The sequence below is a fragment of the Bombyx mandarina genome, chromosome 12 (assembly GCF_030267445.1).
Source record: "Bombyx mandarina strain Sakado chromosome 12, ASM3026744v2".
Classification (NCBI taxonomy): domain Eukaryota; kingdom Metazoa; phylum Arthropoda; class Insecta; order Lepidoptera; family Bombycidae; genus Bombyx; species Bombyx mandarina.
This window is the reverse complement of record NC_143219.1, coordinates 11,046,429-11,061,715: the sequence shown is the minus strand read 5'-3', so window position 1 is coordinate 11,061,715 and position 15,287 is coordinate 11,046,429. Positions and strand designations below refer to the sequence as shown.

Here is a 15,287-nt window from a genome sequence, read left to right as displayed (position 1 = left end):
TAGGCCATAATTACGCTGCATCACGAAACGGACATTATAATTACCCGCCCAAAAGTTCCTTGGGCGCTACGTCATAACCGTCAAAAATAGGTTGAAGAAAATAATCCTTTTAAGAAACAAATAGAATAAAATCGTAAATGAAAAATAATAAATGAACAAAGACATGGCAGCTAAGTGCTATTTTCTCTTGTTTGCAACTATTTTTTTAAAATAAATACGAGTTTTGTTTGTAGGTAGTTAATATTGATAGTACTATCACCATAGGTTATCAAAATTGTTACATTAAAATTTTGTTTTTGTAATTTTTAAGACATTTTTGTCAATAATCTCCTGTTCATATCACGTACATAATTTTTATTTAATTTAATAGGATGACGTTCATTGCGTTGGCATTGATGTACTATTATTAAATTCAAACTTGTTAACTGGTTTAAATGATAGACTTTAGACCACAGATTTAGAATGAGATTGGGCCGTGCTAGCATGGTGCGATATGGAGACGATTATTGAAACATTCGTGCCACAATTATGATGTCCATAGTTAGATTGGAGTCCAGTCCAGTGCAGTGCCTCGTAGTAATGTTGGTGCCATTTTGTAAGATGCTACGATAATTTATACCTTTATTTTTAGATGTAATTTGTCGTTTGGAGCATGGTCTAGGTGCTTGTTTGCGTTGTGGTGTTAGGTTTATTGATTAATAAAAATAAAACACTAATTAATAAACAAATGACTGAATTTAAAAATAGAATTTCATATTTTCTTAATAAAAATCATTTGAATTTAGAATTTATTGCTTGTCATACATAAATTACGTTTTAAATAGTATTGTAAAAATGCAACTTTATAGGTACAGACTTATTACATACTAGCGACCCGCCCTGGCTTCGCTTCGGAAACATTACATTTTATTATCGACCATGTTACCCGCGGTTATTGTCGTAACGCGGGCGAAGCCGCGGGGCGAAGCTAGTCTAAAAAAATATCATCAGCTACCTATCAGTGAAAGTCCCGTCAAAATCGGTCCAGCCGTTCCAGAGATTAGCCGGAACAAACAGGCAGACAGACAGACAAAAATTGTAAAAAATGTTATTTTGGTGTATGTACCGTATATATACCGTACCGTATCGAATATTCATATGCATGTAGTAAAAAGAGGCTATTTAAATTATTACAAACAGACCGAAAATAATGGGTGCATTCCAAGAGATCTACACTCAGCATTGGGTGGACATGGGTTGAAGAAGAGAGTGAGAAAATAAGAGAAATAAATTCCCTACTAGAATTAATGTACCGAATTGACAGTTGCAAATGCTAATTATTTACTTTAGTCTCTATCAAAAGGTCCTAATTAGTTTTTTATGAAAAGGTCCTTACAAATTTTCTAATTAACACATAATTAAATTGAAAGTTAAATGAGTGCGTGTCTTCTGTATGAATTATTTAGAAAGTCGGACCCTCAGTGTACGTTATAGACAACAATAACAAGGAAGTTTAAGCTAATTTGAAAGGATGCTTTTATTATGGACCTCACATGTTTACGGTAGAGTTTCAAAGTTGTTCACGTATATGATGTGAGGGATCGTTGAATAAGTTAAAAAGGACAAATACCTAAAAAAGTCATTAATTTAAAGAGAGAGGACAATCGGATGATAGTTAAAAAGTTAGAAGGGGACTAAATTATTACATTTTTACCATAGTAGTGCTGATCAAAGTTTGTTTATTTTTAACATAGCACTGAGTGCACTTGGTCGTTCTTTTTTCTTGTTCTTTTTTTATTTTTTTATTGCTTAGATGGGTGGACAAGCTCACAGCCCACCTGGTGTTAAGTGGTTACTGGAGCCCATAGGCATCTACAACGTAAATGCGCCACCCACCTTGAGATATAAGTTCTAAGATCTCAGTATAGTTACAACGGCTGCCCCACCCTTCAAACCGAAACGCATTATTGTTTCACGGCAGAAGTAAGCAGGGTGGTGGTACCCACCCGCGCGGACTCGCAAGAGGTCCTACCACCAGTAATTACGCAAATTATAATTTTGCGGGTTTCATTTTTATTACACGATGTTATTCCTTCACCGTGGAAGTCAATCGTGAACATTTGTTGAGTACGTATTTCATTAAAAAAATTGGTACCCGCCTGAGATTCGAACACTGGTGCATCGCTCAACACGAATGCACCGGACGTCTTATCCTTTAGGCCACGACGACGACGACTATATTCGTTGTTCGTTGTGATTCAGAGCATTCCAGTCACTGCAGGCTGGGTTTAGCTGGCCGTCACTTGTTCCTAACTTGAGATACCAAGAAGCTCTTTACTGATATCAGACAGTACTAATGAAATAACTCAATGTTTTGAAGAAACTGCTATAAACGAACTGAATTAAGATAGTGTTAGACTAAGTATATTTGTGCATATATATTTTTTTAAATGTTAATATTTATATAATTGTGATTAGTATTTCTAAAAGCACTTACATATTATCTATCTACATTCTGCGTATTATATGCTTTATGCTTTTTTATTAAAATAATATTTTAAACTTAAATCATCTATATCAGATGGTATTCTTGGTAGTGTATTTATATATTGAAGTGTTTCTCTTCAATTTTTTTATTTGCTGATGAACAGACTACCTCGTCGTCGAACTGTTGCTAATGAGTTACTGTCTAAGACATTGTTTCGTCAATGCCACCTTTGATCGACTCATCACGAGGTCAAACTCCCTGTTATAGATTTTGATTGTATATCTTTTCCTTCAAAACGAAACCAATGATTTATCGTACAGGCTTACACCACCTATCCTAAACATATAATGTTTACGTTTCACTTGTCTTAGAAGTACGTCTTCGAATGACCAACTTGCCAAGCTGTATTCAAAATTCAATGTGTCAACATAGTAACAAAAATAAATAGAAAAAAGAAAGCTGTGTGTACTAGTGTTTACATTTAAAAGTTCGAACAATCCGATTCTGTGGTGAAAGTTGAAATTTTTGATAAAGTGCTTAATAGATTTCCTATATACCGAATCGAAAATACATTTATATTAAAAGGATACTTGTACGAGTATAATATATAATTTATGGTCCTATTTAACTTTAACGGAACTTGAGCTTAAAAGCGTGCTCTCCAACTGGCTGTTTCAGGTTCAATTTATGATCGAACATTCATTTTTATTTTATTTTTATTTATTGCTAAGATGGGTGGACGAGCTCACAGCCCACACACTGGTGTTAAGTGGTTACTGGCCATAGACATCTACAAAGTAAATGCGCCGCCCACTTTGAGATATAAGTTCTAAGATCTTGGTATAGTTACATTCATGTTTGCAGTGTTTCTTAAATATAAAAAAATTAAAAAAAAAACATAGTAACGAACACGAGTAGTACAGCCGTTGTTACTCGCAGAGGCGGAAAATGGGTTTTAATAATGCATTATTAAACGGTGACCTAAATGATTTGGGAATTTATGAATTTACCACAGTTACCACGAATAATGATTTCATATCGGATTAATCGTGAAATTTTGATTGGATAGAGCATAATTTTTGTCGCTCTACTCCAAAATTATGTACAATGACACTGTTTAGGACGATAGTGAATCCTAGTCCTGCGAAATTAGTGCTCCATACAAGTTTTTTTTTTTTTTTTATATTTACTTACAATCACGCCACGTTAACTGGTCCCGTGATAAGTTCGTAAAGAACTTGTGTTACAGGTACCAGATAACGGATATAAATGTAAGATTTTTATTATACACATACATATATTTAATATACACCCATAACCCTGGTAAGACATTTATATTTATCATACAAATATCTTCCCTTGGCGGGATTCGAACCCGCGACCCCCTTGTATAGTGACCATGTCACTTACCACTACACCAGACGGCCATTGTCTTTACACGGTGTATACTCGTAACATACATTCGAATCGTTTAACATGAAAAAGTGTCAATTGTTACTTGCCGATGTATCGGAATGCCTATATAATAAGATTATAATTTTATATAATTATAATTAGATTTCACAATTTCTCGTAGGTTTACTACAAATACTAACTAGATTTGTTGTGCACATCATATTATCACCCACAATAGAATTCTATGAAAATGTACAGTTTGGTAGAAATGTGCTTCCAATAATTAATACATATATTCTGAAATGGTATAATATTTGTACCATCATTTCATAAAGAAGAAAAGGTACCTTTTATAATTTTTTAGAAAATATTTAATTTTTTTTAGGATAACATTGAATTTGCTTTCGGAAAGTACAAAAATGTATTATTATTTATGCAACCACCGACCTTACTGTTGCATTGTATGAAATAAAATTCTATCGTTCCTATGCTGGTACGAATTCAGCTAATTCTATAACACATTTATAGTGCGTTGTAATTTTTTTTGTCGTTACCACGGTAAGTAAGGTGCTTCGTCTCGATGTTGCGGTAGCTCCGGCGGGGTCGCACCATGCGGGGTATTGATTACGGTGGTCGTACCTTGACGTCGCGCGCTGGGACAGAGTGCGGAGTGCGATCGTGTGGAGCACGGGGCTAGTGCGGCGTTGCAGTTGGGCGCGGGCGGGTTCCGTCATCTGTGGAGGGCGGTCATGGGCTCGACGGTTCGTATCGGCGAGACGCGCGTGTACAGTGTCGCGCGGCGGGATGGCCACTGCCGCCCGCGCTCGCCGTATCGATCGATGCGCGCGCAGGCCGCCGCCCTCGCTCATGAATGGTCCCCGGTGAAAAGCTCACGTGCTCGCCTAGCCCTGCTCGTCCTGACCTAGCAGGGGACTGTCGCACCTCCTCGATAACTCCACTCCCGACATCATTTTATAGTAATCAGATGATGTTGCAAAAATAGATGTTGTTTTGTGGATATACAATAACTGGTCAATCATCCGGACCCAATGTTACCGTAGGTGTTGCTGATGTGAGTTGTATACACCCAATTATGCACTATAGACAAGGATGCTGTTGTCGTATAATAATATCTACAATGTTATATCTAGGTGTTTTTTTGAAAGGTAATGCTACACTAGTTAAGTTAAAGTTAGATATTATATTAAGGTAGCCTTGTGAAAGTACTTTCTAATTTTGTATCTATTTCGTCAGGTAGAAAACAATATTTTACAAAATTAATTGTCTTTCATGAAAAGCCGAATTCCTCCTAACCCCTCTTAAATGAAATAGCATTAGCAATTTCCAGAAAATAATCTTTTAGTAGGCATTCACCCCTTTTGCAGTCGGTATTAATTAAGCATTAATAGCATTTTTCCGCACAGTGTAAACAAATATTTCTAATAAGGATTTCATAGTCATTAAAAAACAGGTGCTCTTGAAAACTAGATGTGTTTTTTAGATATATAAAGTTTTTTTTTTGTTTTTTGCAATAGACGTACCAATATAGTATCTAAGAAAATGGTACCATTCAAAGATGACCATTTCGAAAAATGCAAATCATATTATGATAGCTGTATAAGATATATATTAAAAATTGACAAAGCAGCTCTTTTTGGCAATTAGGTAGGTATGTATTAAGTTGGTAATAAAAGTAAATATAATTTTACATGAATGGAAATGAATGTTTTTGAGTATTTAGCCCTACGATCTAGAGCTATTGGTCATCGAAGGTTACGCTAGATTGTGTAAACCTTGTAACGTATTCGTGAAAACGACATCACTATGGTCAATAATAATTACTGTGCGTTGTGCGGTGTCATTAACCCTGAATAAACAAAATAAGGGTTACATTGTAATCAAAGTACACCGAAGCTTTGAATCCACTTAAAATTTTTAAATAAGTCTTTTAGGTTTAAATTAGATGGGTTTTTTTAAATCATGTTGTGTCTAAGCCAAAATAAATGTTTAATATCAAGTGTGCTGTGAACCCGAACGCATTGTACTTAATAATAATAATACCGTTTAGACCTGGCCCATGAGACTACCGCATGTAGCATGTTGATTCAATTACCATTGTTCCGATAGTTGTGTCAATGTACGCTTTTATAGCGAAAAGTTTCGATTAACCCTTTTTTTTATCCCTGCCTAATCGCTAGTAGCCTAAAGGGCTATTCAAGCTACACCGGGATGGGTAGGTGAGCTTATGGGTTCAAACTGTGAGTATTTGCTAACACTTGCTAACGAGGCTTATGGAAAGTATTAAACGGTAGGCAGCGGCTTGGCTCTGCCCCTGGCATTGCTGACGTCCATGTGTGACGGTAACAATTCACCATCAGGTGGGCCGTATGCTCGTTTGCTTACACGGACAATAAAAAAAAATACACTGCTGTATGAAGAGCAGTGCTTCTTTGAATTTACCACCGTATCAGAATCGCGACACACTAAGAAGATCTGGCGAGAAACTCAATGGATTACGTCTATAATTTCGACGAGAACGGTAACAGGTGCTTGGAATGCCTAAAAGCCGTGGTTAGGGAGGATCTGATAAGGCATGCTTAGTACGATGGCAGCTTTGCGTTCCCCATCGCCTGTTATGTAATTAGAAACGGCCACGATAACAGAGTAACCGTGTGGTGCCACTTTTTCGAAGAAGCGTTCTGACGTTGTCTTCTAATGCTTACGCACTGATTCTGAAAATCGTCGTGAAGATCTACATTCCTCACATACTGGAGTGATCCGATGGCTATTTTGCACAAACGGGATAGGACGACCTGGAGAGAGTTAATGTGTGTACGGGCCGTGTTAGTGAACACTACACTTTCATAGGTTATAACGGAACGTATGAATGTTTTGAAGAGCGCCACTTTTTCACCAAGTACCTTAATGGCCTGGTGCAGAAACTACTTATTCTAGGTTGACGCGTATCGTGAGGTTTCTCACTTTAGAGCCCTAACCACTGGTAGCTTGTGTCGTAGATACCGTCACTAACGACAATGTATTACTTTGTAAAAAAAATCTAACATCAATAAATTTTTTAATAAACATTTTCAAGTTTAAATAAATAAATAAAAATTATGATCAATAAAATATCGATAAATATATTATAAATAATATCATATAATATAACAGCTATTTCGATAACGTTTATTGACAATGCAGGATGCAGTAAAATAATGCAGCAATCGTAGGTAGTTTGCAAAGTCCACGGAACGGAAGACTTATAGATAATGCGCCAACTTTGCTCAATGCTAGTATAATCTTAGTATAATGATGGTGTTTCATATGTTTTATTACGCACATTATTTCAAACGTAACAATTACTAATATTAAAAGGAAACTTTAAACGTACGATTGAAATTGGTTGTACAAAGATGAAGAAGTTGAAATATGTGTGTTGTACATAATTATGTGTTTGAGAAAGAGTAGGGCAGTGGGAACATAACGCTGTCTTTCTCGCACGCCTTCATGAAAATCGCGTTCCGTCTCATTCGTTTTTAAGCAAATATGTTTCGTTATTTGACAACTACCCCCACACTCGTATATAGGTAAAAAGTTCTTTGGTTCATTCTGAACGGGATTTTAACATCTTTTAATGTTTCTTTCATATTCAATTTCACACACACAGAAAGTATGTAGGTGTCATCTAAAGATTTTGTAGTTTTAATTATTTTTTACATTTTACTATTACTGACCCTTCTTACCTATTGCTTTGTTTGGCAACTCTGCACTATAAACTGCACTAATGTAGAATTAAAATTCAGTTTCGCTTCAAAGCAAACTTCTTCATCGTTACTAGTGTACTTAATTTAATCCTTGGTAGCACGCAACTTCAGGAAAAATGGATTATGCCCAGGAAACTAAAACCCATTAGTACGGTTTTAAAAAATATGGTACACAAATGGGCTTTAAATAAAGAATTAACTAACGAACTCTCTGGGAATGAAGTCATTAATTTGTATTTCAAATACACAAAACTAAATAACAGCTAGAGCAAGTTGTAAAGTTGCACAACAATGGATCTTATTACTTACTCTTTTGTCGCGGCGTGCAAGTTTAAAATTGAGTGTTTCGAGTGGTATCGGCGAAGTTGTGACTGTTGGGACCAAAGCGGATTACCCGCTTCAGACTTCCCCGCTCTAGCCCGAGGACATCGCATCGATAACTCAGTTATTGGAACTCGTCTTAGCCTTTCAAGACGGCTTTGAACATCCCCATTCTCCGTGGCTATCCGCTAATTGGAGTGAATTACACCAGTGCCAGAGGCTTACGTCAAGGAGGTCTCGTTCAACTTTTCAATTATCCGTTTGACAAGTAGGGCAGACTTTTCCAAAGAAAAATTAACAACAACTCGCTTAGTATCTTCGCTATTTTATTCTTTTGATGGTTGATACTTTGCAGTGTTGAGTTGACCGCAAAAGTAATACAAACCATATGGGCACGTATAACAGGCTATGTTAGCCGCTCAACTTTCAGGGTTTAAGTAGGTAGAGTAGCCGTATAATATTCTCGCTTGGTTTTATTTCTCGCCATTCCCACTTGATGTCAGCATGCAACAAAATATAAAGGCACGTAATTGAACGCAAATATTCACAAGACCCTTATCTCTGTGTAATGAAATGAGTGGCGTGTATAAATTGCCTTTTATCCAGAGCTCTGGCGTCTGTTCCACCACTAACAATAGGTAATTGGTAGGAACGAGACCTCATCGTATAAAGTAAATTGTTTGATAGACCGCTACTAGTTTTTGTTATTGCGAAAAAGCTGTAGCCACCGGCGACCTTTGTGTTACGTACTCTCTTAAATTAGTGTGAAAGATTTATTTAAAGGAATAATTAGTTTAGGTGTGACACTATTGGCGTGACTATTTATTTTTTAATACTTGGAATATTAAATTAATGTTTATTGTAGGTGAAGCGCGTATCGTCGTCGAAAGAACCACGGTGATTTATACCCGATGGGCCGTAAGGTCATCCATTCATCAAAGCAATACAAAAAAAATGCGACCCCGGCTTCACAACCATATAGTAGTATAATATTTTCACACCTCATTTTCCTAATTGACATCCCGCTTATTACTTTATTAGGTACTTGTAAGAGCGGGATTTTAAATGGTAGCAACCGCGAATTGAACACAATCTTTTGTAAGTAAGAAACCATGTGTATCTATTGCCTTGATGGTGTGATGTTTGTCTTTAGCTTCCGATAGCCAGCATCATCACCGGCAAAGGTGCTCCCGATCATCTAGTGCATCGGTTACATTTTTATGCTTTGATATTACCGAACAGCTTATCAATAGCATTACCATTCGCTAAGTACTACTTAACGAAATTAAAAATAGAGAGTGACAAAGAAATCGTCATATATGTATGCTGTTTTTTCTTTTCATTTGTTCCTAATAAAGATTATTTGTACATATAATCGGCAACGTTTATAAATGTACTCTAATGAAAATTTTAAGTTAACTCACCGTTTGCAATTAATGTTTTCTTTTCAAAATCTGTAACAAACGAGAAAGACAATTTAACAAAAATTACCTAATTAAGTATGATAGCTTTTTGAATTAATATGAACATATTTATAAAAATATTCGTATTTTAATGAAAAATAATAATTAAACACAAGTAAATGTAAAGAAATAGTAAAGTCAATCGATAGATAAAGAGATGTTTCGGATTGGGTATTGGAAGCGGAGGGAGGGGGCTAATTTCAGGGGACGAAGCGAACCGCACGGCCCGGGTCGCTCCAACTGTGACTGTCACCCGTCGCTCATGATTGATTGGCGTTGCGACCGCCGACCACAGGCCACAGGCACTCTTGCCAACAACGAGACCTCCACTTTATCGAATCGAAAACTAACAATACCGTATTTTAATAGAGCTAAATTCAAATTGTTTTGTGGAACATAACCAGAAAATTTTATTCATACCCTACAATGCAATGTCACAACCCTACAATGTTAAACCTACCCTACAGTGCTACAATTGAGGCCGTCAGCGTAAAAGTGACCTAAGCGTACCATAGTTAGTATGGAGATATGAGGTATGTATTTACTTTTACATGGCTTCGTACCCAAAAACAATTCGCGAAAAAATAATGTTCACAAAGCCATCTGTTATCTATGGGTGAAACTAGGGATAAACCGTTTTTGCATCAAAATTTATTATGTTTTAAATAAATTGCAATATGTAAGCATAAATATGAAAATCTGTGGGCGAATAAGATATATTAAGAAATCTGACAGTGAGAGATTTGACAAAATATAGACGTACAAGCGATTTTTATATTAGCATCTTTAGATGACGATGACACTGAATGAGAGAAATTGAGAATGAATCATATCAGAATACTGGGACGTGGAAACAAAACGATAATAATAGCTATTGAATTATTTAGTTACACCCTAAGATGAACGGTATTTGTTCTCGTCGAAGTCATATTAGTTTGGGGGAGAAGTGTTGATAAAGTTTACAAAACTTTTAGTAGTTAATGAAACTTTCAACTTTGTCATGTATCTGCCAACACAATAAAGGGACAAGTTTATGACGTATAGGACCTAATGAAAAATCATAAAGCATTACAATGAAAAAACAAAAAGCCAAAAACAAATAATGCACCTCTGGAACCTCTGGGTCTGCGGTTCTCTCTGTATTTTATACCGTATGTTCCATGGGGAGTGCTCTGAGGAATTGTTCGAGATGATACCGGCATCTCGTTTTTACCATCGCACCGCCCGCTTTCGGAGTAGAGTTCATCCGTACTACCTGGAGCCACTGCGGTCATCCACAGTGCGTTTCCAGAGATCTTTTTTGCCACGTACCATCCGGCTATGGAATGAGCTCCCCTCCACGGTGCTTCCCGAGCGCTATGACATGTCCTTCTTCAAACGAGGCTTGTAGAGAGTATTAAGCGGTAGGCAGCGGCTTGGCTCTGCCCCTGGCATTGCTGAAGTCCATGGGCAACGGTAACCACTCACCATCAGGTGGGCCGTATGCTCGTCTGCCTACAAGGGCAATAAAAAATAATAATAATAATAATAATGCAGCAAATACTTCTGAATGCAAAAATCACAAAACAACAATTTGAAGAAACAAACAGCTCTTTACAGATGCATAGCTTGATAGCTCATAAATAATTTATAGAATAGAATCGATCTGCCGTCTAAATTCCACTTAAAATGTTGAAGATTCCGTTTCGAAAGACTCGGAATCCTAAGAATGCAATCAAAAACGTCTCAATGGTGATTATGCCGGCGGAAGCGTCACGTGGAAATTGAGAGGCATGCGTTGAAAATCTTACCGGAGTAAAATCAGTTGTTTAGTCTTAACAAAGTAATACAATTAGGAATTTATTTTTCCATAATTTTTTTAAGAAATGTAAGGTCAATTATGTATTGTATTTTGAAATTTTTACATTCAGATTTCACACACAACCACTAAAAATAAACATTGAAACAAAAACTTCAATATTTTTTCTTAAATAAATATTTTTGCTTTAACACTGTTATATGTTAGAAGTTATATAGCATAATGCATACGAAAGTAGCTATGGCTGTCTGTTATATATTCGAACCGACCTTGACGAAATTTCGTTATGAAAATTGTTTGTGCGATGTAAAAGAATATAGGCTATATTTCATCGCATTGTTGAGCACGTGTCTTGGTCCACAGGATATAAAGTATAGCCTACGCAGGTGATGTTGCGAGCCGAAAGCTAGTGTACAATGATCATAAGTCATCGTGGCTTAAAGAATAAAACGCTTGGTTAGTCCTACAGAGCGATGCGGCTATGCCTGTGTTCAAATCCAGCAAGCGATATTTGTGCAAGAAAACACGTAAGGAAAAACGTATTCATTAATATGCGGCATTCATTTGGTGATGTCCACGGGCCCCGATAACTTTAACGTAGCCGTGAACTCGTCCACTGATGGAGTGCAAAAACATTAATGAAAAAATTTAAACGGAGAACTTAAGCATGCCGCCGATACCGTTAACCTCGGATTATAATGTTTATTTCACACAGTACAAGATTTATGTTAGGCTTTTAATTAATAAGAACTAATATTAAAAATAACACAAAATATTTAGAGAAATATACGAAATATATTTGTAAACTTTATTGTATGAAATCTACGGTGTTTATAAGTTAGTTTTATATCTAAGGAAGGGGTTTATTGATGTGATTCTATCATTACCTTTCTATCTTCACACGACTCACCAACGGAGCAATTCTCACTACCTAATACCGCTCGATTCATTTATGTCACGTTCTTACCTAGTAACACACCAAACCGAAAGATCTTTGAAACATTAGAAATTGTATTAAAAAAACCGCAGATGTTTTGGAAATCATTAAAAAAACTGTTTTATTAATATTACTGAATCAATGTTAATCATTCAATGGCGGATAATTTCATGACATGATTATGCATAGCTCTATCTGCATGTAGTGTCCACTGCACAATGTATCAAACAGTATCGATTAGACGGTTAGTTAGTTCTGGTTTCCTGTCAGCCCGAATTTCCGGCGATGTTCGGTGTTCTGTTCAGTTGTTCTATTTCATCTATTGACCTATGACGCAATGCATTATGGCGGACAGAGTCTGGGATAAGTTAAAGATTGTGTTATCCTTATATGCAAAAAAAAAATTAAATTTGTGACATATATTATTTTTTTAACTATATATTTTACTTTTCAACTATAGATACATGGATATGATCTGTGCGATCATTTCTGTAACATGATTTATTTATAGAATTGAACTCCCAACACCTATTTACTAAAATCTTATTTTTTTCTAAAATCATTACCTTATATAGGTACATATTTTATTTAAAAAAATAATACTCTTTCATAACCAAGAGTATTCATAGTCTCATTTAAAATAAGATCTAAGTAAAAAAACACATTGATCGAATGTTTTAAATCAAAAAACGTTTACGAATAATTTGTAAGAGGAAAAATCAACTGGTGAAACATAAATCGTTTCAATTTTATCTCTCCTAAAATGCCACAAATGACACAAATGAATCGAAACTCGGAATACATTTTAAAAAACCCATCATCGTTTATATTGTAAAATGGCAGTTTGAAAAAAAAAACGCAAATTCACCCTCAAATGAACCTATAGGGTGGCGTCCGTGGCGCTGCGTGAAAGGGTACAAACACGTAACGTAATCAACTCGACCGTTTTAATCATCGAGGGGTGTAGTTGTTCGACACAGACGCTGCCTCGTATAATCACCAAATTCGCCTACATTAGGTATGTGTTTAAATATATTACGACCTATGTTTATTCTACATGCAAATAAAGGATTCGTTGACCGGATTGATTTATTTATTTAATAGTGCTTTTGTATGCTACTCGCATTGCACAATACTTTGCGTAGTTTGGAAGACTGCTATCAGTTTTGTTTTATTGTGATTATTCTAGGTAAAAAGAAATAAATCAAATCTACTACTTCTCTAATCAAACTACTTCTCTAAATAAACGTAATTTACTTTTGGTTTTCCGAGAATGGAATGACTTATAATGTTAGTAAAGGAAACCGAATTACTCACGAAATATATATTATAATATTTTGTATGTACATAATATTTAGGTGCTTTATATTGTTTTCTATACTAATATATAAATGTACAGTGGTTTTTACGGATGTTCCGTTATAACTATTGAACCATGCATCCGATTGACTTGAAACTTGGTATCCATGTAGAAAATACATGTACTTAATGGATAGACTAATATTTATATGAGTGTTGGACTTCCTATACCAGCTGCGGGGACGTTAATGATGAGAATCTTTGTGGGGGTGAGAAATATTAATGATAATTTTAAATGCCCAGCGAAGCGGACGGGTGCAGCTAGTCTATTTATGAAAACTTTAGACAATTCAAGTAAAATGACTAATATGTTAATGCAAAATTTCAAAGCTAACCATAGAAATTTTGATTCGACCCACGAACGGTAAGCTGATATACGGTAAAGCACAAAACACAACCGCAAGGCTTCAGAACGGAAACCATTAAGCGACAAATGAGGCCTGTCTGATACCGCAAGTCTACTGTGAGAGCAAACCGAAGGAAATGAGAGGAATCACGTTGCAGCGGACGTCGTCGCCGTAAAAAAGAAAGCATCCCGTCAAATGCTTACAGGCTTTGCGAGGCTCGCTGTTCAAGTAAAGTTCCCGTCGAGGCTGTTGCCAAAGGAAGTCGTTATGCGCAAAAAATCTACAATTCCCTTATCACCTCGCCTGCCCGTTTAATTTGATTTTATTCTTAAAATTTAAATAACAATGTACTTCCGTTTTTTTTTGTCATAGATTATAACGCGAATTTCAGCCTTATATGATAATCTATCTTTATCTTTTATATATAAAAATGAATTGCTGTTCGTTAGTCTCGCTAAAACTCGAGAACGGCTGAACCGATTTGGCTAATTTTGGTCTTGAATTATTTGTGGAAGTCCAGAGAAGGTTTAAAAAGGTAAGATAAATATGAAAATGCTCGGAATTCAATAAAAATAACAACAAATCCTTTTGTTTATACAAAAGTTTAGGTCTTTTTTTATCGATTGAGGCACTACGAAGTCTGCCGGTCAGCTAGTTACATGTAAAAACAGGATAATAGCATACGATATTAAATCATACAGTCCTGAGTTTTGTATGAATATCAATAAGTACGTACATTAAATAATTATTAGTCATGGAACAGAGATATCAGTGTAAAAAAAAAGTACTTGTAGCAAAAGCTTTAATACTAGAGTATAATTAATATTGATTTTACAGTTTCAAAGCGCGTTTATTTTATGGTCATTATATTATTTTCGGTGTTTCGTATACTTTACAGTTTTCGTGGTGACGAACTACGAAGTCATTAAACTGTAAAAGTAATTTTAATTCTGACGCGTGAAAGCCGAAGAAAATACTATAAAGTACGGTAGTTTGTTCATATGGCTTCAGAAGCTGGAACCCGGAAGTATGCTTACAGTTTGTGTTACCGGTTTTGCAACTTAACGTGATGCGTTAAATCTATCCTATACTCGTGAATTGGATTGTGAGATTCCTTTCGATCGAAAATGAATTAAACCTTAAAAGTATTGCCGTAGTTGAGTAAGCAACTGGCCTCCTAGCAAGGTCTGTGCTCACCCATTCGTCCTTGATACTTAAATCGCAGGCGGACCCTCCAGTAATCCCATCCGCATCCCAAAGTAAGCATTATTGTGAGTATACCGAAAACCGAAAAAAACGAAGTCTCAATTGTTTTTTATTATTTATTTATTTTTAGAAAAGACTGTCTCACTCTTCTAACAAAATTGTAAGATTGATTCGCAGCCGAAATAGTACAAGTAGAGAACAGAGTAGATGAATACACAAATATAAAATAC

At 35.8% G+C, this 15,287-nt stretch overlaps 1 protein-coding gene across 4 annotated transcripts in view; it reads right to left on the bottom strand.

Moving 5' to 3' along the window:
* The window catches only part of tutl (immunoglobulin superfamily member turtle), a 69,926-nt gene that overhangs the window by 16,051 nt on the left and 38,588 nt on the right, over positions 1–15,287 (bottom strand). For all 4 annotated transcript variants that reach the window (XM_089731970.1, XM_089731972.1, XM_089731973.1 and 1 more), the window contains exon 2: positions 9,372–9,401. The gene's annotated coding sequence lies outside the window, so the exon portion shown is untranslated. The remainder of the gene's footprint in view (positions 1–9,371; positions 9,402–15,287) is intronic.